This window comes from Lepisosteus oculatus, chromosome 5 (genome assembly GCF_040954835.1).
Source record: "Lepisosteus oculatus isolate fLepOcu1 chromosome 5, fLepOcu1.hap2, whole genome shotgun sequence".
Taxonomy (NCBI): domain Eukaryota; kingdom Metazoa; phylum Chordata; class Actinopteri; order Semionotiformes; family Lepisosteidae; genus Lepisosteus; species Lepisosteus oculatus.
The window spans coordinates 30,658,117-30,683,544 of NC_090700.1; the positions used below are offsets into that span (position 1 = coordinate 30,658,117).

The following is a 25,428-nucleotide window of genomic DNA, read 5'->3' on the forward strand; positions in this document are numbered from 1 at the left end:
ATGACATTTCTCACAATTAAGAGGAAGCTTTTATCATAAGTCAAAAATGAAGGATTGATATGGCCCAGTGATTTTCTTTACCACTGCAAGAGTTGGAATAATGGGTTTATAACCCCTGTGAAAGCTAGTGAATTAAAATATGTCTTTAATTACAGTTACAGCAGCTATAAAACAATTTCAGGTTTGAATTTAAGTGCTGTATGTTGTTTTCCTGCTAATTAAAGTAATTAGACCAAAGAATAAACAAGAAAGAAGGTGAGGATCTGTATAGACACAGTTTTCTTTCTGTAAGACACAATACTTTCAGCTGACAAGCTTATTTTCTTTTTTTAAAAGTAGCCTCTTCTAGTTCAGCATTTCCAATTTTGTATTTACAGTTTATGTATGTACTACTTGCATGCAAAACCCTGCAGTTGTTTACATTTAGTGCTATCTGCCTTATGTCTGCTCGGCAGTGAATTTTATCTAAGATTTTAAAGATAAAAAATATCTTTCTGTGCTTCTTACTGAAGTCCATTTTTGGACTCCACAGTACAGGCAGGCCTGTTTTAAACAATGTACTGACACATTTTTCTTGTTCTTATCTAGGTTACCACAGGACACTTTTTTGTTGTAGCTGGAGATAAACTTTCAGCTTAGAAAATTAGTGGAAAATCATAAGAATATCAGACATACAGCACAGTGGTGTGGCAGTTGGTGGTGCTGTCTCACAGCTCTTGGGTTCTGGGTTCAGTTCTGGAACTAGAAAGAAAACGACTGTTTTCTGTGTGGAGTTTGCATGTTCTCTTAGTCTGTGTGTTTTTTTTTCTGGATGCTTTACTTTTCTTCAGCCTTCCAATAACATTCTGGCTGGTGTGCTGGTGTCTGTGAGTAGCCTGTGATGAACTGGAATCCTGTCCACTGTGCATTCATTACTTTCAGGATAGAATTTGGATTTAGGCTTTTGTATAGTGGCAAAGAGTATTAAAAGAAAGTATCAACAAGAAGACATCAAATAAACGGAACGTTAGAGTATACATACTCTTTAATAAAGACAAAAATGCAATATTTTTTGATAAAATAAAATGTGCAACACATTTATATTTATTTAAAGTCATATTGTGCAAGACGACTTTTTTGTGTACTGTTCTGTTCTGGTTTTGTTCTGTTCTTTGTGTGTTCTGGACTGCGAGTAACTCTTCTACTTGTGTTATTATTATTGTATCATTCGTTACACTGTGTCTGTGTTGTCTGTGTTAAGCTGCTGTTGCACTGCAATTTCCCTCATGGGATCAATAAAGTATCTATCTATATTGTGATTTAAAGGGACCATAAACACCAATTTAAACCATTAAATGAACAGCATATTCATTCAAAAAAAAGAAATGTAATAAAAGTCAGTGCTACACAGTTGTGCGATTCTTAGGGGTCACAGTTTGCACACATCACAATATTCCAAATTTCTGCACAAGTCTGAACACGGTAAAAGTCAAACCTCAGATAAGAAAGAAAGCCACAGTTAAAATGATGAGGCATACTAGTTAGGACTAATTACCAAACTGTTTGATGAAACAAGCCAACACTCAGATAACTGGAGATTGTAGTCGACCCTCTCAGTGACTATGCATTTCTGTGTCAATACCAAGGTCTGAAGAGAGTGTAGATCATGTTTGCTTTACAGATATCCACAGGATTACTGAAGAGAATTTTCTGTCTATATGCTGCTGACGCGAATATTTTTTTATCCCATCAGCTAGAGTTTTGTCAGTGTAAATCTGTTCCGGAGAAACAGCAGATGTATCTGCTGGAAAATGCAAACATCCGGGAGAAATTTCTATAGGGAGTTATTTAACAGCCAGTCTGGGGTGTTGCCTGGGGAGGGGGGGGGGGGAGGTCACCCCTTTGCTTTCTATTTAAACGAGCAGCCCATGCGTGTGGTTGCGTCTGTGGGCCTGAGGGAGCACGAATCAGCCCCTGCGCCCTCCAGAGTGGACAGCGGTGCATTCCCAGCCCCAAAAACAACAGCCCCTGGGGGGGTGATGGAGTCATTCCCCTGGCCTGACCTCCCTGTCGGGGCGATCTGCTGCAGGACAATGAGCCAACAGCCCACAGCAGACAGCCAGACTCCGCTCGGCAGGGGTCCTGCTCCCCCCCCGGGGAAGGCTAAATAAAGTCGGCCGCGTCAGCTACAGGTGGGAGAAGGCCATCCGGCCCATCATTGCTCATTTGCATTCAGCTCTGTTCAGGTCGTGGTAACTGGTACTGGTAAGGCCAAGAACACCCCCCTCCCTCCACGCAGAAAGGGAGCAATTCAGAGTGGCCATCTGAACCTAATTTGGAAGTGCTTGTGGGTTGGAACTGGCGTGTCCAGTGAAAGCCCGTGAGGAAATGGGGGGGAAACAGGCAAACTCCAGACAGAAAACCGATCAAATCCAGGCAGTTCAATTCCAGCTAGCGCTGACGCTCCTCACCGCCAAAGCACACCCTCAATGTGCCGGGGTCACATCCCTGGCATCGGGGGACCAAGCACTTGTGAACAAAAGAGAGGAGCCCGGCCGATCTAGCCAGTTTGCTAGTTGGCAGCTAATTGATCCCAGGGTCTCTGCCAGCCTGTTCTTGAATGAAGTCAGGGTATTGGTTTCAGCAGCTTGTTCCAGCCCCCCACTACTCTTTGGAAGGGAAGCATGTGCTTCGCTCAAGTTCTCAACCCTGAACAAGGAGTTAAAAGGCAAAACCTGCCAAAAGAGGCTGCAGGCAGACCGACAGACTCCAGGCTGGATTAACAGTCTCCTCCAGCTCAACCCAATCCCCCCGGCCCCCTACTCCCTCCCCAGTTTCACCCCTCAGCACAGAAAGTAAAAGTGTGCCGTCAAAGGAACGGAAGCAAATGCCATAGCCCGAAGTGCAAGAACTAAGACCCTCCGCGAGTCACCCCTAAGCAGCACACTGAGCAGCACAGGGAAGAAATTAAGTAAACCTCAAGGGCCAAATTAAAGACAACGGTATCTTCTGAGCATTTGCTTCCCATACTCACTAGAGGGGTGGTGGGTGGACTGATATTTAGGCCAAACCAAACGAATTCTCAGCAGGACTGACTGTGCACGTGTAACAGACTGATGAGCAGCTGGCAGCCATTCCACACGCAGGAGCTGTCCCTCACACGGGAGCAGGAAAAAGGAAAGGGGAAAAGAGGACACGCTCCCAGGGAACAGAATTAGCAACAGTCAGTTCGGGAAACCTTTGTAACTTCTTATCTACATTACACCCTTTCAACGTCACCAACCTCCGGGAGTGACAGTCAAACTACTGACAGAATTTCACTTGAAAGCGAACGAGGGGACGGATCATGACCTGTCTTGAAGAAACGGGAACGGACTGTGAATGGATGGAGAAGCTTTGTAAAGGCGACCTGGTTCTGCCAGGCCACTGGCTAGCTCTCTATATAATGTGGGAAATTCAAAATAAGTTCAGATGCAAGATGCAGATTGACCGGTGAAGGCACAGAATCTCATCCTGTGGGTTTTTAACTGGTTCCTCCCTGTCCTCGGTGATCTCTGACAGTTTACGACACACAAAGGGCTGATAGCTGCTATCATGATTCCCATAAAGCAACAGCTACATCCTGAAAAGCACAACCCTATTGCAGGCAAAAGTATATACCGCCTTTCTCCTATATTTTCTGTGAAAAATGCTAAGCAGCAGTTGCCCACAAGGAAGGACATCCGTCCATTTTCTAACCAATTAAAGCCGAAACCAATCCTGAAAAGCAACAGGCATAAGGCAGGATATACCCACTGCAACACTGTGCCACCCCGAGGAAAGTCTATAAAACCAAAATCATTTTAAAACACCCCTTATGATAGCCAAAGTAACTCCGTGCTTGAACTTCACCCTTGAACTCATTCTGGATTACATCTGGCGAATGAATGAAAAAATAAACTGCATACATGACTCTACTAAAGAAAGCGGGGACTGAACAGTAATGCAATGTGTGCTTTAATCACACAGAAACGCAGTCCCCATTCTCTTTGGTCCGATGCCATGAATGTGGTAGAAGTGCATGCCGGCGCCTGTCTCTGACATGTGAAAGTGATGGGAGGGGCCCGGGGGTCTCGTTGCAGAAGTGTTGCAGGAGCAGGAAATTGGGTTTCACTTCTGTCTGTAGGAACAGACTGAGCGTCGGATCAGAGAGTCGGTCACAACAAGAGCTGAGCTCTCTGGTCAGGGATCGGCATGGGAAGTATCAAACACGGAGGCAGGGCACGGCAATGAAGTCTGGCTCATAACAGTGACTCGTGTACTGTACTGTATTTCTTAAATAAGTCTACCACAATTAATCAGTGACAGAAGCCAGGTGGGGGACACACAGTGAAGTCAGGACAAAGGGCAGCTGTTGTTAGTTAACAGCTGGAAAACACAGGTATTGAGATGAATTTCATCCATCGTGCTGTAAAATCCAGTTGATACCAAAGGAACTTTAATTTTTCTTTCTATATGGCATTTTTTAAAAATTCAGTCATATTTAGTCAATTGTATATTTGGAAACCTCTCCTAATTCTGATTCTTCAGTAATTTAGGTTTGTGTCCATTAGTCTTGTGTGCTCCAGTCTGAGCTTGAAATAATCACTAAAGTCTTGACACTGCCATTTGCTTCCAGTTCAAATCAAACCTCACCCCGTCATCTGTATTCCAGATTCTCAGGTCCTTTATGGATCTGTAGAGGTCAGTATGTATCAGTGTGGGGTTAATGTGGGAAGACTTTTCCTCTGCAAAATTCTTTTCATAATGCGGTCACTCCGAGGAGCCTAAACTCCACCTCCTTCGCTCTGAATTCTGCAAATTTCACTAACAAAATCAGACAAGACGTGTGTTTCTGGTGTGTTAAACAAACAATATCTCTCACTTTGACAAACTTGGTACATTTCGACACTGATTTTAATATCTTTAGACACTGTCCTACGTCATAATTGCTAACGAGAATTTGAAATGTTTGGATGCATACTGAAGCAATGCAATTGACAATTCAAGTCCTCATTTTCCATAATCTGGGAAAGTAACTCATAGTCATGGCTGAGAAAACCAATCCTAGATTTGTCTTTGAAAAAAAACTAACTCATAAAACAACCTCATAGATCTTTCCTAAGGCGTCTCCTAATGTCTTAATAGAATTTAAACTGTTACTAAAAGAATGTGGGTGGCCTGATTTAATACAACATTTGGCAAGCAGGACAGCTGCCTGTCCAACCTTTTTTCAGGCTTTTTTGTCACAATATATACTCAATTGGCCTTAAATTCTGACAAAGCTAGCTTCAAGGCAGCAAAATAAACTTCATGTATTTACTTCATGTAAGTAAATAAGTAAAATAAACTGACAAAATATCCAAAATGACCCTTCCACTTCCTGAAAATAAAACAAATCTCCATCAATTCAGAGTTACAGTGCTTTTTAGATAAATAGTTGATAGATAGATACTTTATTGATCCCGTGAGGGAAATTGCAGTGCAACAGCAGCTTAACACAAACAACACAGACACAGTGTAACGAATGATACAATAATAATAATACAATACAATCAGTACAGTGAGAAGTGCACTAAGAAGAGTTACTCACAGTCCAGAACACACAAAGAACAAACCAGAACAGAACAGTACACAAAAAAGTCATATTGCACAATATGAATATAAATCTAAATGTATTGCACAGGTCCCTGGCATATATTGTACAAAAATGGTTGTGTTGTTTTACTGAATTTTTTTTTAAAGACTTGTTCATTGGAACAAGAAGATACAGAAAACTCTTATTTTCATCTCGTTTACAATTTTCAAGAACACTTCCCCCTCCCAGCAACCCTGTTAATTGAATTGCGCCTCTAATCTGATTTGACATCTGTCAAAGGGCAAGTATAGGAGCTGAAAAGCACAAACAAAGAGGGAGACCAGGGTAAACTGCAGAAGTATAGGGAGAGAGGGGTATCCCAGGGGGAAAAGCCATAGCATTGCTATTCAACGGGATTCAAGGGGATCAGCTTCTCAGACATGAGCACTTTAATTAAAGTACTGTCTTATTTCCTTCTGCTTGTTTTCTTCTTGATAAGTCATCCTCTGTGACTTCATACTAGATTGGTTTTATTACTCACTGTCTCACAGATTACAGCACCCCCACTAGACAGGGCAGGGACCTTGTATTTTACACAACGTTATACATTTGGCAAAGATACGCAGTCTGATGTGTGAAAAGGGCACGGAAAACAGACACACACACACACAAAAAAAGCATTCACAGTGACAACAAAACCCAGGAGATTTAGTCAACAAAGTTGACAAAACGCCAGTATCCCCATAAGTAAAAAAGTGCTTGGTTAGCTACGATCCTAATATTGTCTTCCCATATAAAAGCAAAGTAATGTGATAACAAGAGCCCATTCCCTTTTTTCCTCCTAGACTTTGACCGGGGGGGGGGGGGGGGAACAAACCGTACGCAGACAATCAAAAATCTTTTTCAGGATGTGTTTCGCCCCAAACCTAAACCTTCATTCCTGAAATTCCTTTTGTGTAAGTGTTCTGATAAAGTACTCAGTAAAATGTGATAAGATACTCCCTTCGGCAAACAGCTGCATAATCAATACTGTATTCCCTGGGCCAGCAAAGTCTTAACTAGGCTTTCTATTTAAATTACAAGAAAATTTGAACTTCTTGTCCATAATCAGACTAAGGCCAGCTCTCACTTTTCAGGATTTACACCTCAGTGACAAATCTAGAAGCCCACTAGAAGCCCTCTATAACTATAACTATAAGTTACGCACGTATATAGTAATGTTGGTGAGATCACAGAGAAAGAAAGGATAAAAACACTTCCACTAGCCTGAGAGGCCGATCTCTCCCTATTCCCCTCTCTTTCAGCCTGTTCCGTGCTATGGTTTGCGCTGCACGTCGTCTTCACAGGGTTAAGCAATAGAAGCTTGTTGTTAAGGAACTGCTCGCAGGAACATGCCCCTGGACAATTACAGTGTCACGGGTCTGAGTTTCTGCTGGGCTGTCGGCAGCGCACAATAGACCCGTGTTTTCGTTTCTCGTGGCTCGGGCTCCATGACAACGCTCCAATTGCAAAGATTGTCCCAGTCCCAGCTCCGTCGCCATCCTTTCCCACTACCTCATACGTTATGAGAGGTGTGGATCCCCTCCTTCTTACCTTGAAGATCTGCCCAGCGTGGACTGAAGTCTGAATACACGGAGAAGCAGCAGAAAGAAACATTGCAAGGATCACGGCAGGCAGGCGGTCGCATTTTCAAGGGAGGAAACAGAATGATAACATCAACCATGAAAAAGTGAAAAGAAACTGCTCCTCCAAGCTCTAAGTTACAAAAACTTCAGTGTGAAAAGATTCATGTGTAAAATTGTGGGATAGGACAAACCTGGGAATTCATGTGTTAGTCAGGCGTGAGTACTATACTGGCAGTTAACACACGATTGACATGCTCTGTATAAAGGCTGGCTATGAGTGTATTATCTTTAGTCAGTAATGAATTAGTAATATACAGTTTATGTATCACTAACAAAGCAAGTATTAGGCATTTAGTTGCGCTTATGAAGCAGTTTTAGTCATATAGTATTGGAAATGGAGAAATACTTCACATTTCTCCTCTTCCACAGTGTTATTGGTTTTACTAGGTGTAATGACTAATACATGTAGCTAATAAAAATATTCCATAATTCACATAATGAGTGAAAAGGCTATATTAACCATCTAAGGTGACAATAATCAGAAGTGTCGATACGGAAATATTCAATTTGCAAATAAGTATCGAATGTTCAGAGTGAAATGGGTGCTCATTTCAGGTGCTAATCCAGTACACTGCAGAAGGAGCTTCTGTTGAATGGGGCAGAGGCGTGGGATTGGACCTGGATGACCCATGGCTTTTTCCAGACACCTTGATTTGAAGAGTGGCGTGAAGAGTAAACAAGATGTGTTGTTTAATGGAGGGCTCAAATGCCCTAGAGACCCCCCTCCTCACGGATTCTTACAAATCCCTCCTCTGGGAATGGGGCTTAAGGGACAGTCTCAGGTCTGTCTGCTACCGACACCACTCTCAGCCAGTTAAAGCCTGACCAGAACCCATATCCTTTGTGCTCATCTGGTAGAAAACATCTTAGTCTCCTATCTGAACAAAACACCACCCTTATGAACTTTCAGCTTGATTGGCCTACCACAAGACGGGTAGACATTACTGTAATTTTACTCTGGTTTTCACTTTATTTTACTGCAACAGAACATGGGAATGCCATGATATATCATGATGAATCTTTCTAAGTAGTATTTATTGTTGTAAACCATGTCATTAACATGGTATATGAAGCACATGACACTATAGCAAACTTAAGCATCAAAAGACATTGTAAATCTGTGAAAATCCAGTGGTGAATTTACCAAGGCCAGCATTTCTAAAGACATTCACACTATCGCTAGAATGAAAAAGCCGTATGCTGTGGCCTGCCTGTATACAGTTTGAACCTCACAAGAAATTCAAAGAGTTGACTTCTTTTCTGACATGTTGAGTTTGTTTTTGAAACTGCAGAAATGACATGCAATGACACATTCTTGCGACTGTCCGCGAATACTGTTTATCAGCCGAGAAGCCCTTTTCGTTCTTTAAGAAAACAGTGCTGTGTTTTGTGAACCACCTAAGGCAAGGACCAAACATTACTCTCCACCAGTCATGAAACACTTCAAACCTGTTGACAATGATGGAAGACAAACACTGATCTGGAACCGCCAGCCTAACTGTGAAACCTCTGAGGACTAACTTATCCACTGCGTAGGGGCAGATAACTGGGGTGAGATACTTTAGAAGCTTTTTTTATATTTAAGAGTCTTTTGCTGGGTTCTTTGAAGAAATGGCTGGATGAGATTCTTAGATTAATCAGCTAGTAAATGCTAAACAGGCTTGCCGGCCTAAATACAGTATCTCTTTCAAACAATTGTATTTTCTTCTCCCTTTTCCTATTGTAACACAATTTCGCTGACTTCTCTGTTGGTAAAATTTTGTCTGTCATTGTGTTGTTATGTTAAGAGTGTGCTGTAAAACAAATTTCCCCAATGGGACAATAAAGCGTGGATTGAAATGGCCTTCCTCTTGTTTCTGAGAGTTTGTATGTTCTTCTCGTCATCCAGCAGACATTGATGCGGTATGGTACAGAGAATTGAATGGGACTATTTAAATCTGGAGCCTCAGCGATGGAGACTAAGACTAAAGGCATCAGAGTGAGGCCTCAGCGCTGGTGTTCGCTGAGCTCTCCTTGGCTCTGGGTCTTGCTCGCACGTTTAGCTCGGCAACAGACCCCTCTGCCCCTCGGCATGCTGGGAGGTCAGGGAAGGAGCAGCGCATGAACGCCGAGGGCTTCCCTTTGATGCGATCTGGAACAGCTGCTGAGGGCCCAGGAGCACGCCAGGCCTGCTGATAAGATCGCTGATCGAAACAGCAACTTGGGAGCCTCTGTCTGCAGGAGGTTTGGCCGTTATTCTGCAGCCCAGGAATAGGCGGCCTGTCATTGGTACCCTTATGAAGGCAAAAGCACTGGCTTTACAGCAAAGAGTCCCAAGCAAAGAAGAGTGTACTACAGCAGGAGTTCTCAGTCCTGGTCATAAAGGCCCACACACCTGCAGGGTTTCATTCCAGCTGAGTTTAGTTTCCCATTTGAAGCACCAACTGAATTAACATGTTGATTGATTGGAAGGTTTGGAAGATTTATTCTCCTGCTCAAAAGTTTGGAATTTTATTTGACTTATTCTATAGCTAATGAGATGGTTAGAGGTGGCAACAAGTTTAAACTAATTCAGTTATCAAATGAATTAAGGGCTGGATTGAGAACAGGGCTGGAAGGCAGTGTCCTCCAGGTGCAGAATTCGGAACTGTACTACAATAATTCCTCTGAGACACCTTTTGGGGTACATCATGAGATTCCCAAGGTCTGGTAAAAAAAAGGCACTAGAGATATTTCTGGAGGCCCACTGAAAGCATCTTAAAACCAAAGCAAACCATGACAAACAGAAGATTTAACCATAGTAAACCCAAACAAAACTTTCAGTATACTTACCATTGAAGGGGTGTGGGAATGGGATTTGCTACAATTTTGACAGACATTGATTCTGCACAACTTTGGTGGGAAGCCTTCAAGAGCTATCTATTTTTGCTTTACACGTCTGTACTAGGTAAAGGATTGGGGTCATTAAATTAATAATTTACACCTTCCTCTATGAACACATAGCACAATGAACTAAGTATTTTGACCGGAGGGCTTCGTTGTCTGACCAGAAGGTGTTACAGGGGGTCAGCCCAATCCATCACTGCAGTACAGCTCCCCTCTATTCAGACATTTTTATAACTCGCTGCCTCAGGAAGGCTGGAAGTATCGCTAAGGTTACCAGTCATCCTGGTTTCTCACTTTTCTCCCCCCTTCCCTCTGGTAAGCATAACAGGAGCATAAAGGCACGAACGTCCAGATTCAGAGACAGTTTCTCCCCACAAGCAGATTACTGAACCCCTGCCACTGACTCACAGTGATGTTGTTTTTCTAAGTTGCATGTTATTTAACTTGTTATTGCTGCTGCTCTTCTGTGTTTATGGTTTTTGGTGTTTCCTTAATGTCTTTGTATTGGAGCAAACATGCAAATAAGCATTTCATTGCACTTGTGCATATGACAAATAAACTGAACTGAACTGATGGTTTATCTGCACCTTACCACGTACCACAGTTCATTATTCTTCCCAACCCCTTTCTAAGATAGTGCATACCGAACAAGGGTTCTTACCATGACCAGCCATTCCAGGAGCTTCACAGAACAATGTGACAAACAGACACCTTAAAGTGTGGCCCTAGAAAATACCACACACCACTACAGGTAAATGTGTCAAATGAAGCTGCAAAAGCAAGTTACAAGCCATGAGTCGGACCAAAAAGCTTTAGACTTGTTAATTGCTAACGCAAGGTTTTGCATAACAGAAGATGGACATTTCTAAACCAGGTTGTAAACTGAGCACATTATTTACAAGTAAAACAATGAGTACTGCTCAGAATGAAGCAGCACGAAGACAGCAGATAACCACAGAGGCCTACAAACAGAAATGTCTGGGGAGGGCCAAAAGGAAATAGAACTAGTGACCCTCGACCAACTTCAAGATTGACCCTCCACAAGCTTCAAGAACTCATTTAAACTCAAGAGTTCACAAGAGGCAAATATGTGCTTTACATCCACCCATTCTCTAACTGGTTAATCCTATACAGGGTCGTGGGGGAGCTATCACCTATCCTGGCAACACCCTGGATGGGACGCCAGTCTATCACAGGACAGACACAGACTCAAACATATACACACTGTACACTCACACCAGGGCCAACTGTTACAGAAGCCAATTAACCGGATCATGGGAGGAAACTGGAGCACCCGGGGGAAACCCACATAAACACAGGGAGAACATACAAACTCAATGGTCCCTGAGCTGCAAGACAGCAACGCTAACCACTGTGCCACCCTGTGCATTACAATTAAACAGTTGCTTTTCACATGTAATCAGATGGCTGTGTAATTGATTGTGTCCAGCTACCAATTAATAGTTCCTTACACTTATATAGCACTTTTCTAGACGCTCCACTCAAAGCGCTTTACAGGCAATGGGGATTCACCTCCAACAGCACAATAAGAAAACTTAACAAACCCATTAACCCTCAACACTGGCCCAATTATCTAATCTCAGCTTGCATTCATATTGCACTTTTCAACTCAAACTTTCCACAAAGCACTTCACATCTAGGAGGGGAACCCCTGTCTGTCACCATTCAAGCACAGCGCTCAGCTGGGTGATGTGCGACAGTCTGTCCACACTACAGGCGAGGGCGAGACATGAGAAATTACTTCAGCAGCTGAAGGGGGAGGTGGGATGGTGCGCACCCAAGGGTGCAATTTAACCAGGACGCCAGGGTTAACACTTCTGCTCTTAAGAGCAGCACTCTGGGATCTGACCAAGGAGTCAGTTTAAATGTCTCATCGGAAGAACAGCGCCTCTTACACATGGAGTCCAAGGGGCGTCACCATGGGGTTTTCCTTAGATCTCCTATCCCAGTAGACACTTGCTCCCGAGATCAGACAGGATTGGGCTACAAGGTGATAGTGCTGCTAATCCAGTGCTTGTAATAGCATTTAAGCATGCACAAGCACTTAAAAGGAGTTTTTTTTTTAAGAAAAGCTGGGCACTTCACACTTTGACATAACAACTTAAGCGCAGACCTTACAGCCACCTGCCAACAACTGGGCTCTTTGTGTTTTGGCACGCTTGCTCCCTTACTTATATACTCCAGCGAAAACTTTACCAGCAGTCAAAAACTATCGCTGCTGGAAACCAGAACAGCTAATTGTGGCAACTACATTACTCCAGCAGCCATATCACCCTGCAGCTCACAACTGGCAGCCCACTGAAGCTCAGCAGGTGTGAGCCTGGTCAGTACCTGGATGGGAGACCTCCTGGGAAAAACTAAGGTTGCTGCTGGAAGGGGTGTTAGTGGGGCCAGCAGGGGGCGCTCACCCTGTGGTCCACGTGGGTCCTAATGCCCCAGTATAGCGACAGGGACACTATACTGTAAACAGGTGCCGTCCTTCGGATGAGACATAAAACTGAGGTCCTGACTCTCTGTGGTCATTAAAAAAAATCCCAGTTTCTTGAAAAGAGTAGGGGTGTAACCCTGGCATCCTGGCCAAATTTCACACCGGCCCTTACCAATCATGGCCTCCTAATAATCCCCATCTCTGAATTGGCTTCATTACTCTACTCTCCTCCCCACTGATAGGTGATGTGTGGTGAGCGTTCTGGCGCACTATGGCTGCCGTCGCATCATCCAGGTGGGGCTGCATATTGGTGGTGGTGGAGGGGAGTCCCCATTACCTGTAAAGCGCTTTGAGTGGAGTGTCCAGCAAAGCACTATATAAGTGTAAGCAATTATTATTATTATTATCTCTTTTTCCTCCAGTACTTACCAAACTGCATGTGGGATACACTAACACACACCACCTTACTTGGATACATGGGATTGTTCTCCATTTTTTTATCTATGCTTAGAAGATCAGCTGCCCTGCGGACCTATTCCATAAAGTTATTTGCTGAACGGACTTCGAAGGGCAAAGCATGACAGATGCCCATCAAGAATCAACACCAGCTGCCAGGCTGGTGGTCATGGACATGTAAACTGGGAGATGGCAAAGCTTTTGCTTCTAATGCAATCATGGAATTCTAATTCCGGAATTCCTTCCAGGCTTGTGGAGCCAGAGCACAGTGTTCAACAGTTCACAAGTACTGTATAAGACATCCCGTTGTTGACTGCAGTTTTGCAAGTCCACTGTGATGAACCACAGCAAAAGCAGAAAAAGAAACTGGAGTATAATAAGTTCATGGCAAAACTAAGAGCATACAGCAGAAACACAGCGTAAATAATTCACAGTATATTTTTTCAAGGTCAACCTAATGTCAGGTCTGGTCAGCGCACGTAGAAGATGCAGCACACTCCATTAGGACGCATGTATGGTCGCATTGGCACACAGGTTACAAGCTCTCACATTTGTTGCGATTTGAAGACAAGGTCCCGGATTGCGGGACAAAAAGAAGTCATGACTGCAGCTGTTTTCCAGGGGGATTTGTCTTCCTCCTCTGAAACAAGGAGGCCTTTGTGGGCCGACTTGAAAAGTACAAACAAACCTCAAAATTAAATTCCCCAGCTCAAGCCTTTGAAAACTCTCCATTCACGGTATCAGTGTGTGAAGCTTATCTCTTGTCTTGGTCTTGTTATCAGATCTGTGCAAGTCTGTTTTTAGCTTTAATTCCTTAGCTACTAGAGCACAGTAATACTGCAAGGGGCTACAGTAACTACAATTTCTAACCATTTGGTTGCTTCACCGTAGTAAAAGTTTGCGGAACACGTATAGGAAAGCCCTGTCAAAGGAGCAAAACTTCTACAGCAGTAACCATGCATAAGGGAACCGATAATTATTTTCAACACAGTGCCGATATATGTAAAAAATCCAAATTACGGAAAAGACTGAAAACCTATATAAACTTCATCATGGAAAAATCGAGCATGTCGAGGATGAGCCGTTCAATCTCTAAAGCAAACAACGGTTAAGTAAAGGTGGGTCACAGTGCTGGACGCGGCTGATCTGAAATACTTACAAAAGTCCATGAGGCAGCCTGAGAGAAACTTACAGCTGCTTTTTACCTCTTTGTATTTCGATCCGCCCTTGAAATTACATTGCTAACAACCACCTCTCCCAACAAAGAAGTCTGACACCAGACTTTGAGGGATAAAGAATCTCTGAAATCAATTACTTCAGATGGGAAGCCACTATTTTTTTGGGGGGGGTTCTAATCGTTTCTAGCACTACAGACCAGTTAAATTGCAATGACGCTCTGAGAGACACAAAGTAACAACTCTGTACAGGGGCATCCCTTGGGCTCAGACAGTAGACAAAGGTTACAGCTGTAACACTGCATTTTATGCTGTATTTGTATTTGTTTACGTTTAGCATGTAACGCATTTTTTCACTTCATCTTAATCTTGTTTCACACTTGATCTTAAATACCGTCAATTCAAAGCCTTAGAATCCCGTTTTCATGTAAACCACGCAAATCAAACTTTTCTGAATTTGGAATCTGGAACGGACGAGCCTCCCCGTCCGTGAAAAGGTATTCCCCTATTCTTCTCATGTAGAAATGACTTGCAGTTGTTAAACAAATGAAACCGACTGACCCCACCCCGAGAAAAAGAGGGAAAAATGCCTGTCTCCTCTCACCCGTGGAGAAATGTAAAATCTCCTGCCTAAATACAAACACCTCCACAGGCAGTCGTCTCTCCGACCACATCAAGCTAATTTGACAAGATGACTGAAGCGCATCTGCGGCGACCAGCACGAATTCTGTGCGCACTGATGCTCGTACCCCATTAACTCAATATTAACTTTTAACTTCCAAACTAGGGACAAAATCATCTCTATAAGCCTTACACCTTGGCCCCTAAGACGAGTTACAAAATGGTATTAACAGCACTGCGCATTCCTGATCATCTTTAGACTTTTAAAGCACATGACAGAAATCGGATTTTTCCCTTATTGTAATTAAAAATTGCAAGTGAAATCTTCTAACCGACTTGATTTTCTTAGGTCTTATTCTCTTAGTTTCAGGGATAAATGCAAATGTTTTACCTTTTCCTGTTTTCTTTAGCAGTCCCAGGGATTCTGAGATCGCTGAGAAGATCTTCCTGTATCCATACCAGGACAACAAGCCCCTACACGCACCCACGTTTTCCACTTTGCGGTATTTGCTGAGCATCTCAAATGTTTTGGAGTGGGACATCTGTCTCAGGGTTATACCATGAGCCAAAGCAGATGGGGGGTAACGGCATGGTGGAGAGATCGCTATTAAATGAGTCAGGGCGAAGGTTGTTCAAACACAGTATTACAGTGTATCACGATCTCACTTGTGTGTTTTGTAGGGATAATCTTTTTATTTTCAATGCATTAACGTTATGGGCTTTCACAAAGAAAATTCAACCGACTTCCCCATCCTGTTTTGGGATTCCCGTCATCCCGCTCCAACAGTTTTGTTCTGGGGTTCAATGTGCTCTTTCAAGCAGCACACGGGTGTACCGCGGGTGGTTATTGTGAAGGTTTTCAAAAAAAAGAATAGCGCGAAAGAGGGAAAAAAAGCTGTCTGCACAAAGCAAGTGTGCGAGACAGCTGGCTGGTTAGTAGTGTAAAAGGGATGAATTGGTGTCTTCACGCCGACCCCCTCCCATTCCGAACCCCAGGACAACGTCAAACCGCGCATCAATCACTTCTCTGCAGAGAACATTAAATAAGCCCCCCCCCCCCCAGTTTCACAACACGCTCGATATGTGCTTACGCTTTTAAAAATGTCTATTATCGCGACATGCTTTTATTTACCGTTTCAAAAATTCTAAGTTATATGGCTTCGTTTGTATTATCCATTAACTAGTTTTGAGTGGGGGAGCTGCGTGAGAAACAAGTAAAGATTAATTCCACCACGCCGAACAGCAGCCTTCTTCAGGTGTGTGATTTCCGAATCTCTCCCTTCTCCACCTGACCTGCTGTGTGGCGGGTAATACTTGTTCTTATTTCTCACATATTTGTTTTGCGTCCACGTACCTATGTTCTGCACACAGAGAGACTTACATACAAACATTACATTAAAAATATAAATACCATTACATAAAAGGCATCAATCCATACATCTTTATGCACCACTCCTACAGGTATCCCACCAGTGTACCAGAACCTGAGCACCTGAAGGTGTTCTTCCAGGAGCTGGGGATGATGGGATTTGTTTGAGTGAGGGACTCCCAGTAGCGACGGGGAAGTATGCTCAGCCTGAAACTCACGCGCATTCCTGCAGATATACTGTAGAATTTATAGCAGAGGCCCAGCAGAACTCTGTGACCCGGAGACAGCAGGATCGCTGTGATCCCTCTCCACCAAACTCAAACCATGCTCCACTCTCTGCTGCACTGAATGGGGCGCCTGGTGTCCACACCCCAGCAGATGGCCTCTTTTCTTCCCCTGCCTTGTGTGGGAGGGAAGGGAGCAGCTAATTAAACGGCGGCTCATTTCCATTTGAAAGGCCTGTGGGACTGGGAGTGCTGAGTGGGTGTAAGTTGGAGGCTGGGGTGGGGGGGAAGGAGGGGGCGTAACACAGTCAGCAGCAGGCAAGTTAATTCTGACATTCAGTCAAGTGGAATGGCTCCACACACTCCTCACCAGCAGCCTGCAGGGTGATTTAGGCAGGAGCAAACAGACACAGCGTCTTCTGAGGAGAGCTACAGGACATGGGGCGCGCGGCTCCAGGTACTCCTGCCACTGTCACCATCTTGCAAGATGTCTGGAGGATATTTGTAAAACATGATGACTTCAGAGCATAGGAAAACAATATAGGATGAAACAAGTTGGTCACTGACAGCTGACACCTGAAGAAGAGAAGCCCATATTAAAGAAATATGAGTTCAGAGAAGTGTTTAAAGAGACATTGGGAATGGGACTCTGTAGCAGTTGTCCAGTTGCCCTACTCACTTGCAAGCGGTTGGGGGGTGAGGTCGTATTCACACATGTCACTCAGTTACCATGGTAACTAATTCTACAGGAGTATTGTGCCACCTGGAGATCACCTACCATACCCGCCTCAGGTGGTTCAAGCTACACAAGCTGTGATCCAGCAGTGCTCAGGTACTCTGTCATACAGTTTATTCTGAGTTTGCTGCATTCCAAGTTCTCACTGTTTGTTGCCCAGATTCTGGATGCTCACTTCTCTCTGAATTCATTCTTTGGATTCTCCTCTGGTGCTTGGTGCATGCACTGTGAGTTCCTCCAGCCTTACATCTAACTTTCATGAGCCTGTGCTCTTGTTTTGAGTGTTACTCTCAAAACCATGAAGAATGGTGGAACTGTTGGTTGCTTATGTCTTATTTTTGCGTAGCAGATTCAGGCAAAGGTGATTTACAAGTACACAGATGTGTTATAGCTAATGGGTCCTATGTGCAGGTACAGCACCGGGCAGACAAGTTTGTAAGATAATTATTGTTTTTAAATGGTGATTGTGTGTGAGTGTGCTTTAGATTGACCCAAACAACAGTCCAACAGATGTCCTACATGTACGTTCAATTCTGTATTGCGATACAGACTACCTGTCCTTACAGACCACAGGTAGCTTAGCCTTTTCACTGTTACAAGGAGTATGTTGTTTTAGTGTGTAGTAGTGTGTTGTGTTATTGTACGGCCTTGCAGAGCTAGTTAATTATTCAATCACACACCCCACTGTGAGTTCTGGTGTTCCATTAAACAGTTAAACATTTTCTTTTATCAAAAAACTTTTATCTAGCCCTGCTGTTATCTGAAGATAAGTTATATCCATATGCTGAAAACAAACTTCTCAAAATACTAACCTTAAAGCTTGTCAAGTGCATTTAAAAAGCCTATTGAATAACCAAGTAAAGCTGGGTCATCTGCTATTTAGACCTCCCATTAACACCTTTCAACACTGTTTTAGATAAGTGCAAAATAGACGCAGAATACTTGGTACTCATTTGATATTGATATCCTCCTTCCATGAAATTTCATAACACAGATACCATAACAGCTCCAAAGTAATAGTTGTTGAATTAGCTAGAGCTGAAAATAGCACCATTAAGAACTGCTGGAGGTCTTGTTAAAGCCTGGAAATATTAACACAGGGACATCCTTTTTTCAAACCTCTTTTTTCTTCATACAGGTGAAGAACAATTGGCTGTGTCAAGGTGTGATGCTTTGTAACCTTTGTTTCCAGACATACTGTGCTGCTTTCATACAATTGGACTTGAGCACTTCTTCAGGGCGAGACACAGAAGCCATGATGTGGCCTGGGGTTGGAAGAACAGAGGCAGCGTGGGAAAGGTTTCTTTATCGCTGGTGCATCAGTGTCGTGGTTAACCAAGTCCTTGAATGAGACATCTTCTTGTGCAGGCGTTCAGCTCAGACATGGGTTGCCCACAGCAAAGGAAATAGTCTACCTGGCACTCTTTCTGTCGTTGACATAGCTCCTTAAAAGTCCACAGGTTCCAGCATTCAGCAAAAGGTAAGAATATCTATTTTTTCATTTCTTTTTCCTTTAAACTGAGCTATACTTAAAACTACACAATTGCTTTTAGGGAATTGTCTGTAGCAAATGCCGCTGTGTGGTGTTCTGTCAGAAGGTGGTCAATAGATAGGTCAATACTCAGCTGAAGCAATAATGCATACTTTAAACCCCCACCTTTTTCAATTGCTTTGAACAGTCTGTAATCTGTGACTAATATGTGAAAATCAGTATTTTGTGTAACAAATAAACATTGTCCCTGGTAGCTTAAAGCAGTGCTTAGCAAGTAATTGCAAGACTGCAGAAATCTTTCACATTGATAAAGCACTAAAGTTTTATTAACTGTGTTTCAAAAGCTGCTGCCCTAAGCACTTGGTCTTTAGCCAGTGAAAGATGTATGTTTTTAGAAAAAACAATGTTTCTGAACTGTTGCAGCAGCAGTCATTTGTAGAACAAATATCAAATCACTCTGGCAAACTGGAAACTCCAAATTGGTCACTTGAAATGAGGACACAGGAGGTCATGAAACATTACACCTCATATACTCATTTATAAGTGCCATAAGTATCCTGGTAAACAGTTCCCAGAGCATGACAATGGAATTAAAACATGCATTTTCATTTATGTATGCTGTTCCAGATTAGGCCTTAATAATGCAAAGGAACAAGTAATAGGTTTATTCCATGCTGAAAAAAGGAAGAAAGAGAACACAACGTTTCGGCCGTGGAGCCTTCTTCAGGTGTGAGGGCCTTAATAATGACTAATACAGTCTAATAGGCCTTAATAATGACTAATACAGTCATTAATAAGGCTGTACATTTTAACAAATAAATGTTAACAAGAAAGTTCTACCTTGTTTCTGCAAAAGTACATTCTGGTGAAGAACAAGGAAAGATCTCACAGAATTCTTGAGTATTTTATAGGTTTTTGGTTGTCTAGCAGATAGTACTGCTGTCTTAAAGCTGCTCCTAGTCTTGATTTCAAACTGTCAGACTGGGGTGCCTTCTGTGTGAAGTTTGCACGTTCTCACTGGTGTGTTTTGTTTCTCCGGGTGCTTTGGTTTCCTTCCAGAGCCCTGCTGGCTAGAATAGCCACAGGGCTTTCAGTTGTGTGTGATCCCAGTCATGGACTGGCATCCTGGCCAGTGTGTAGTCCTGTATTGTGCCATAAGCACTGGTTTGTCACGATATTACCAGGAATAAGTGGCTTTCTTTTAATGGAGATTTTATATGCTTGTAGTTTGCATCTGTTAGAGGTGCACGTGAAGACCATGTTTTTAAAATAACTGCAGGCATCCAGCAGGTGAAATGTGTGCTCTTTTGGGGCAGCACGTTGGTGGTGGGAGTCCCCATTACTTCTAAAGCACTTTGAGTAGAGTGTCCAGAAAAACGCTTTATAAGCATAAGCAATTATTATTATTATTATTATTATTATTATTATTATTATTATTATTATTATTATTATTATTATTATCATCATCATCATCAGAAGTTGAGAGAACCTGACATTGAGTTCAAGTGACTGAAATGGTGTTAATTCCAAAACTCTGCTTATAGGGAGATGGAATCAGCTGTGTTTCAGAGGCTTGAAATGGCACAGTTCTAATCAAAGAGAAAACAAGTTCTGAGAAACAACAAGAGTCAAACAGAACAGCTATCAGGCCACTCAAGGCATGCATGATGGGAGACTCATATACACACACTAATTATTCTATTAGAACTTGTTTAGAAGCTCACTGGGACACAACAGGAAGGATTCTGATCACCTTAGTTAGGGGGCTAGCTGTCCACCCTAACTGCAGTTTACTATGATTGATCAACACAGGACCTATAGCCACACAATGACACCCCTGACAGCGCTGAATGCAGCAGGGGCAGAAAGCCAGCCTCCTGTTGCTGGAGGAATTCAAGGGTATCAAGGCTCTAGATAACATCAGATCTGGCTTGAGCCAAGAGAGACTGCTTACACATGGACCCCTCACTTATTTTATTTTCCCGCATTTATCCCAGGCTTTAACTTACTTTACCACACCTCTCTGTGGTTTCACCATGATTTTCACCTCTCTGCTACACGCGACGATTCAGGGCTTCATTGCATCCGTTAGCCGTGTCTAACGTCTGTGTGATTCCTAGCGTTGCCACTAGGTGTCTCCACTCTCCTTTGGTTGTACAACCAAGCAGCAGAATGGCTTGGTGTGTTATATTACAGACAGAGCAGAAGAGCAATATACTGTATGTCACAAGATACATAGGATTCTGTTTTTAGATTATATCTATATCAAATTTAATAATAGAAATACAGATCAGAAAAGCTTTCCTTTAATATTATATCTTTCTGTCTAGGAATGTTTGTGAACAACATAAATAGGTGCTTAAATTCCTTGCTGAGCTTGAAATAGCCATGAAAGTTCCCTTTCAGGATAGGATTCAAAGACTAGAGCTTCCCCTGTTTCTTGCAAAGGAGATTTAGTTCTGTCATGACCTTTTAATACTGGATGTCAGTGTATCTACGAAAGCCTCTTAAGGTGTTACTAAGATTGGGAAAAAGTGTTTTAGCTCTTAAACAGAAATAGCACTTAAAATGATCATTCCCGTCTGCTTTTAAAACAACAAATGTTCTTCTGCGATTTTGCAGGTGAGTCGTATTAGTTTGTGTTCAAATCTAATCTTAGGCTGGACTGAATGATTTCTCCATTAAGAATCAAATCAAACAATTTATCACATTCAGTTAACCTATGGCTGTAGTCCAGAGTTAGTCTTCTTTCATTTTGTGACAAACATATGTTATCATCAACAGTGTCGCAGCCAAAACAAGGGAGAAGAGAATGCAACTGCTGAGGGAGTGAATAGTTTTTGCTCTAACTTGAAATCTAGAAAAAAGTCTATTAAGATAGTAGTTCAGGTGGGTAGCTGCGTCAGCATGCATAGGCTGCAAAGGAACAAGTAATTGGATTATTCCATGCTGAAAAAAAGAAGAAAGATAACACAACGTTTCAGCCGTGGGGCCCTCACACCTGAAGAAGGCCCCACGGCCGAAACGTTGTGTTTTCATTCTTCTTTTTTTTCAGCATGGAATAAACCTATTACTTGTTAGTCTATTAAGATACCTTTTATTACATCATCCAACAAAGATTCTCTTCCGGCTGATGAAGTTCATCAAGAACCGCCGACAAGAAGTGATGTAATAACCTTTAACAAACATACCCCCTGGAGCCAGAATCTTTTTTTCACCTAAGTAATTTGGTCAGATCAAAATGTAATTATAGAGGTCAGAGCTGCAAGTTGAGAGATCAGCATGCCATGAGTCTAGCTGGAGATAAAATAAAAGGGGCTGCGATTGAGAAAGTTTGGGAGTTTTATATGTTAGACCAGCACTTCAAGGAAATTTCACTGCAGTGGAATTTGAAGTCAAGAATGAATTTAGAAGTGAGAAATTGTGTTGTAGCAAGATCAAGTTTCTAAAAACAACTTTATATTACTGCTCCCACCTGGTATTTTGTTACATATATTTGCATATAATGGGGTATTTCCCCTGCGTAAGCAAAGAGAAAACAAGATTGTGCCCAATCATGCTTAAAAATATGATGCATGTTTTCCATATTTATCAGATCCATTGAGGATGCGTGTGCTTACCCAGATTTTTTTGGTCCTCTTTCACTCAATGCAAATTGTTTTTGACAGTGCTATTTTTTAAATGCAGGAATACACAGAATATTCTGCTGTGATCAGCTTTGTCTTCTGGATTTTGTTTCACAGCATTTGCATTTCTGTCTTTATTTTCTTCATTATTGAGAGCAAATGAGGAACTACAAATGAGCCCAACCTCCTTCTAAAAACAGCCTGCGGAACATCCCCGATTAGAAACGCACTGTATAGGCTAGAATTCACAACAATATGACATGACATTACAAAACACCATTTTATTGGAATTTAGAAAAAAAAGGTGGAAAAGCTGCATAAACTGCAAAAATTCTCCAGAACAGAAAGAGTTGTTAATAGAAGAGAGAAACATAATGTAGGGAGTAGCAATTTTCAGCTGTTTAGCAACATCAGTGGGAATGTAAGAGCTGCCTTCACTTCCAGTTACACTCAGCTAGGGGATGCACAACAGCCAGTGGTGAAACCTTCAAAAACCTCTGGCATTATCAGGATGCAATATGGCACTAGAGGCTGACCTCATGAATATGGGGTCTCTGGCAGAGATTTACAGGAAAATAAGAAGGAACTAGAATTTGCTTCGCAAAACCTAATTGGCACTCAGTGGTAGGGAAGAACTGAAATGGATTTTTTGGAATTATTCATATTCACCAAGAAAGCACAGCAGAAAAGGGTAAATCTTGTGTTGAAAATCCGACTTGTTGTGAAGCATTGAGGTCGAGGACATGACGTCAAAACCGACTTTAATTTGCAGAGTAGTATTATAATTTTAGATTGCATTGCTTTTTTTCAAACAAATTACGACAAGAAAATAACATCCTCCTCCCCTACAAAATCCCCTCCCCCTTCGCGCTGCCCTCCAGGTTTGTAGCTACGCTTGCAAACAAAGGTTTGGCACAGTGATGTCAACCTCCCCGTGGAAACAGCTGGCTCTTTGCCTTTGCCAAGATGTCTGCTCTCCTCCCCCAGCTTCTTCTGATGTCTCCCCTTCCCGTGCCCTCATGGCTGGGTCTCGCCACCCTCTCTCCTCTTTCTCCACAATCTCCCTCCCAAGCCCACCACGTCTTCAGTCCCACCCTATCTCCGGTGTTTACCTGTTCCCCAGTCCTCCTTTTCACTGGTCCCTGTAAGAGCTTCCCTGCCACTCATGCGCACTCCCCCCTCCTGGGAGAAGAGCAGCACAGCGCCCGTCCGCACTGGGCCCGACCCAGGCAGTAAGCTGTAGGGGTTGCTCCCCCTGCTGGTGCTGGTGTCCACTCGGATGCAGCATTAGTCCTCAAAACCCTCCAGGCAAACAAAGCAGCTATCTGCAAATGGAAGCAGAAAATTAAACAGAACTGAGAGCGGGACTATGAAAGTGAGTGTTAAGACAGGATCTGAAAGTGCAGGCAGACTTAGGTGGGGAGATCATTCCACAGCAACAGAACAGGCCTCCTATTGCTCAAGCCCTTCTATGGGAACTGAAAGAAAGCCAGAGTCTGCAGAGTGAAAAAGTGTAGGCGTGTAGGGAGGTAACCGTTCTCTGATCCATTGTTGGTGTCGGACCTTATTTTACTCTTAAAATATAGTGCATTGCATAGTAAATTGAGATAATGAACTGTGAAAGGCTCTACATAAAATAAAGGTTATTATTAAGATATGGTGGGTGGCATGGTGCTGCAGAGGTTAGCATTGCTGCTTCACAGTTGTCACGGATGTCGGAAGGGATGGGCCGTGGGATGACAGGAGAGCGAAAAGACCCTCTGCGTAGCGGCGAGACGGGGGTTAGCCCGGGCTCAGCTGTTCAGGAAATGCCATATAGAAGCCCATATCCTCAGGTAGCGGACGCAGGGTGACCTGGTGCTAGGCGGGTTTCAGGACTTCCGAACATCAATGCTGAGCAAAGGCAGAGTGACAGACCTGGAAATATATAGCCCCAGAGAGAGAGAAACACCGGAAGGACAGCAGAGAACCGGAAATGAGAGACAGGATAGAGAAGGAGCGCCCTCTGGCTGCAGAGGGTGTGACAACAGTGCTGGAGCCCTGGGTTCAATTCTCTCCATGAAGTTTGTCTGTGCACCCCATGTTCATGTAGGTTTCCTCCAGGTGCTTCAGTTTCCTTGCACAGTCAAAAGACATACTAGTGGGTTAACGGACTACTGGGAAACTTAGCCCTGGTGTGAATGTGTGCTGGTCTGTGTTTGTATCTTTGTATCTCAGAAGGCGTCACTGTAGGCTCTGACAATTCAACATATTGGGATTACTTAGGACAGAAGTGAAGGCACAATTACCGATTAGAAATCAAAATCACCAGATAAATGGGCCAGCAAACATAAGAGCTGTTATTCACATCTGCGTCAACAAATAAATCGCATCCCACAGATGTAAACGTGTATATATTATCATAAACACAGTGGACGAAGACAATTACAAATAAAAGTTATGTGAACATGTATTGAACTGCATCAAGTTGTCAGACTGAAACACAAAATGTTATGGTAAATTCTTCACTGTTCTCCTGTGGTTGAAAATATGGTTTGGTTGTATCATCAAAATAATTTTACAATAAGTAATGATCATTAGTAATGTACAATAGATGTTGTAGAAGCAGTAGTTGGTATTGGTATTTGGTAATTGTTATTTTTCATTTAATAATCAGTTGGGTGTAGTTTTAACAGACTGTATTAATTTAACAATGAACTAGTCTAGTTCACTGAACATCAAAAGCACCATCAAAAGAGGAACTAAGAAAACTTCTCTGTGCTTTAGTTTACTTTAAGTCTATTTATATATTTTGCTTAACTATAGATATTTTATTTTGACCCTGCTTGATTTCCCTCAGAATGCAGATCTGAAATACTTTTATGCAAGAAAATGGGTGCCACTACTGTTAACAGCCTGAAAAACAAATGCCATTTCATATCTGAAGTTACACTTCTGAACGATGTGATTGAATTACAGCAGGAAGTCATACGGAATTATCTACTCATGAACAATGTTTACGTGTCTCTGCTGTGCACAGGGAGTGATCTCTATGTATTGTAAGTGCACATTCAGCACATGCACATTATCTGATGTGCTTACAAGATGTTCTAAATTTTTGTGATCAACACTGAATATTGTTCTCAGATATGTGACTCTTGACAAGCTTTTTCTCA

The 25,428-nt window shown here is 42.6% G+C and overlaps 1 protein-coding gene across 2 annotated transcripts in view; it reads right to left on the reverse strand.

The window, feature by feature from the left end:
* The window catches only part of inavaa (innate immunity activator a), a 48,446-nt gene extending 33,125 nt beyond the window's left edge, over positions 1-15,321 (reverse strand). For both annotated transcript variants that reach the window (XM_015342371.2, XM_015342370.2), the window contains exon 1: positions 15,218-15,321. The gene's annotated coding sequence lies outside the window, so the exon portion shown is untranslated. The remainder of the gene's footprint in view (positions 1-15,217) is intronic.
* Positions 15,322-25,428: the final 10,107 nt, after the last annotated feature.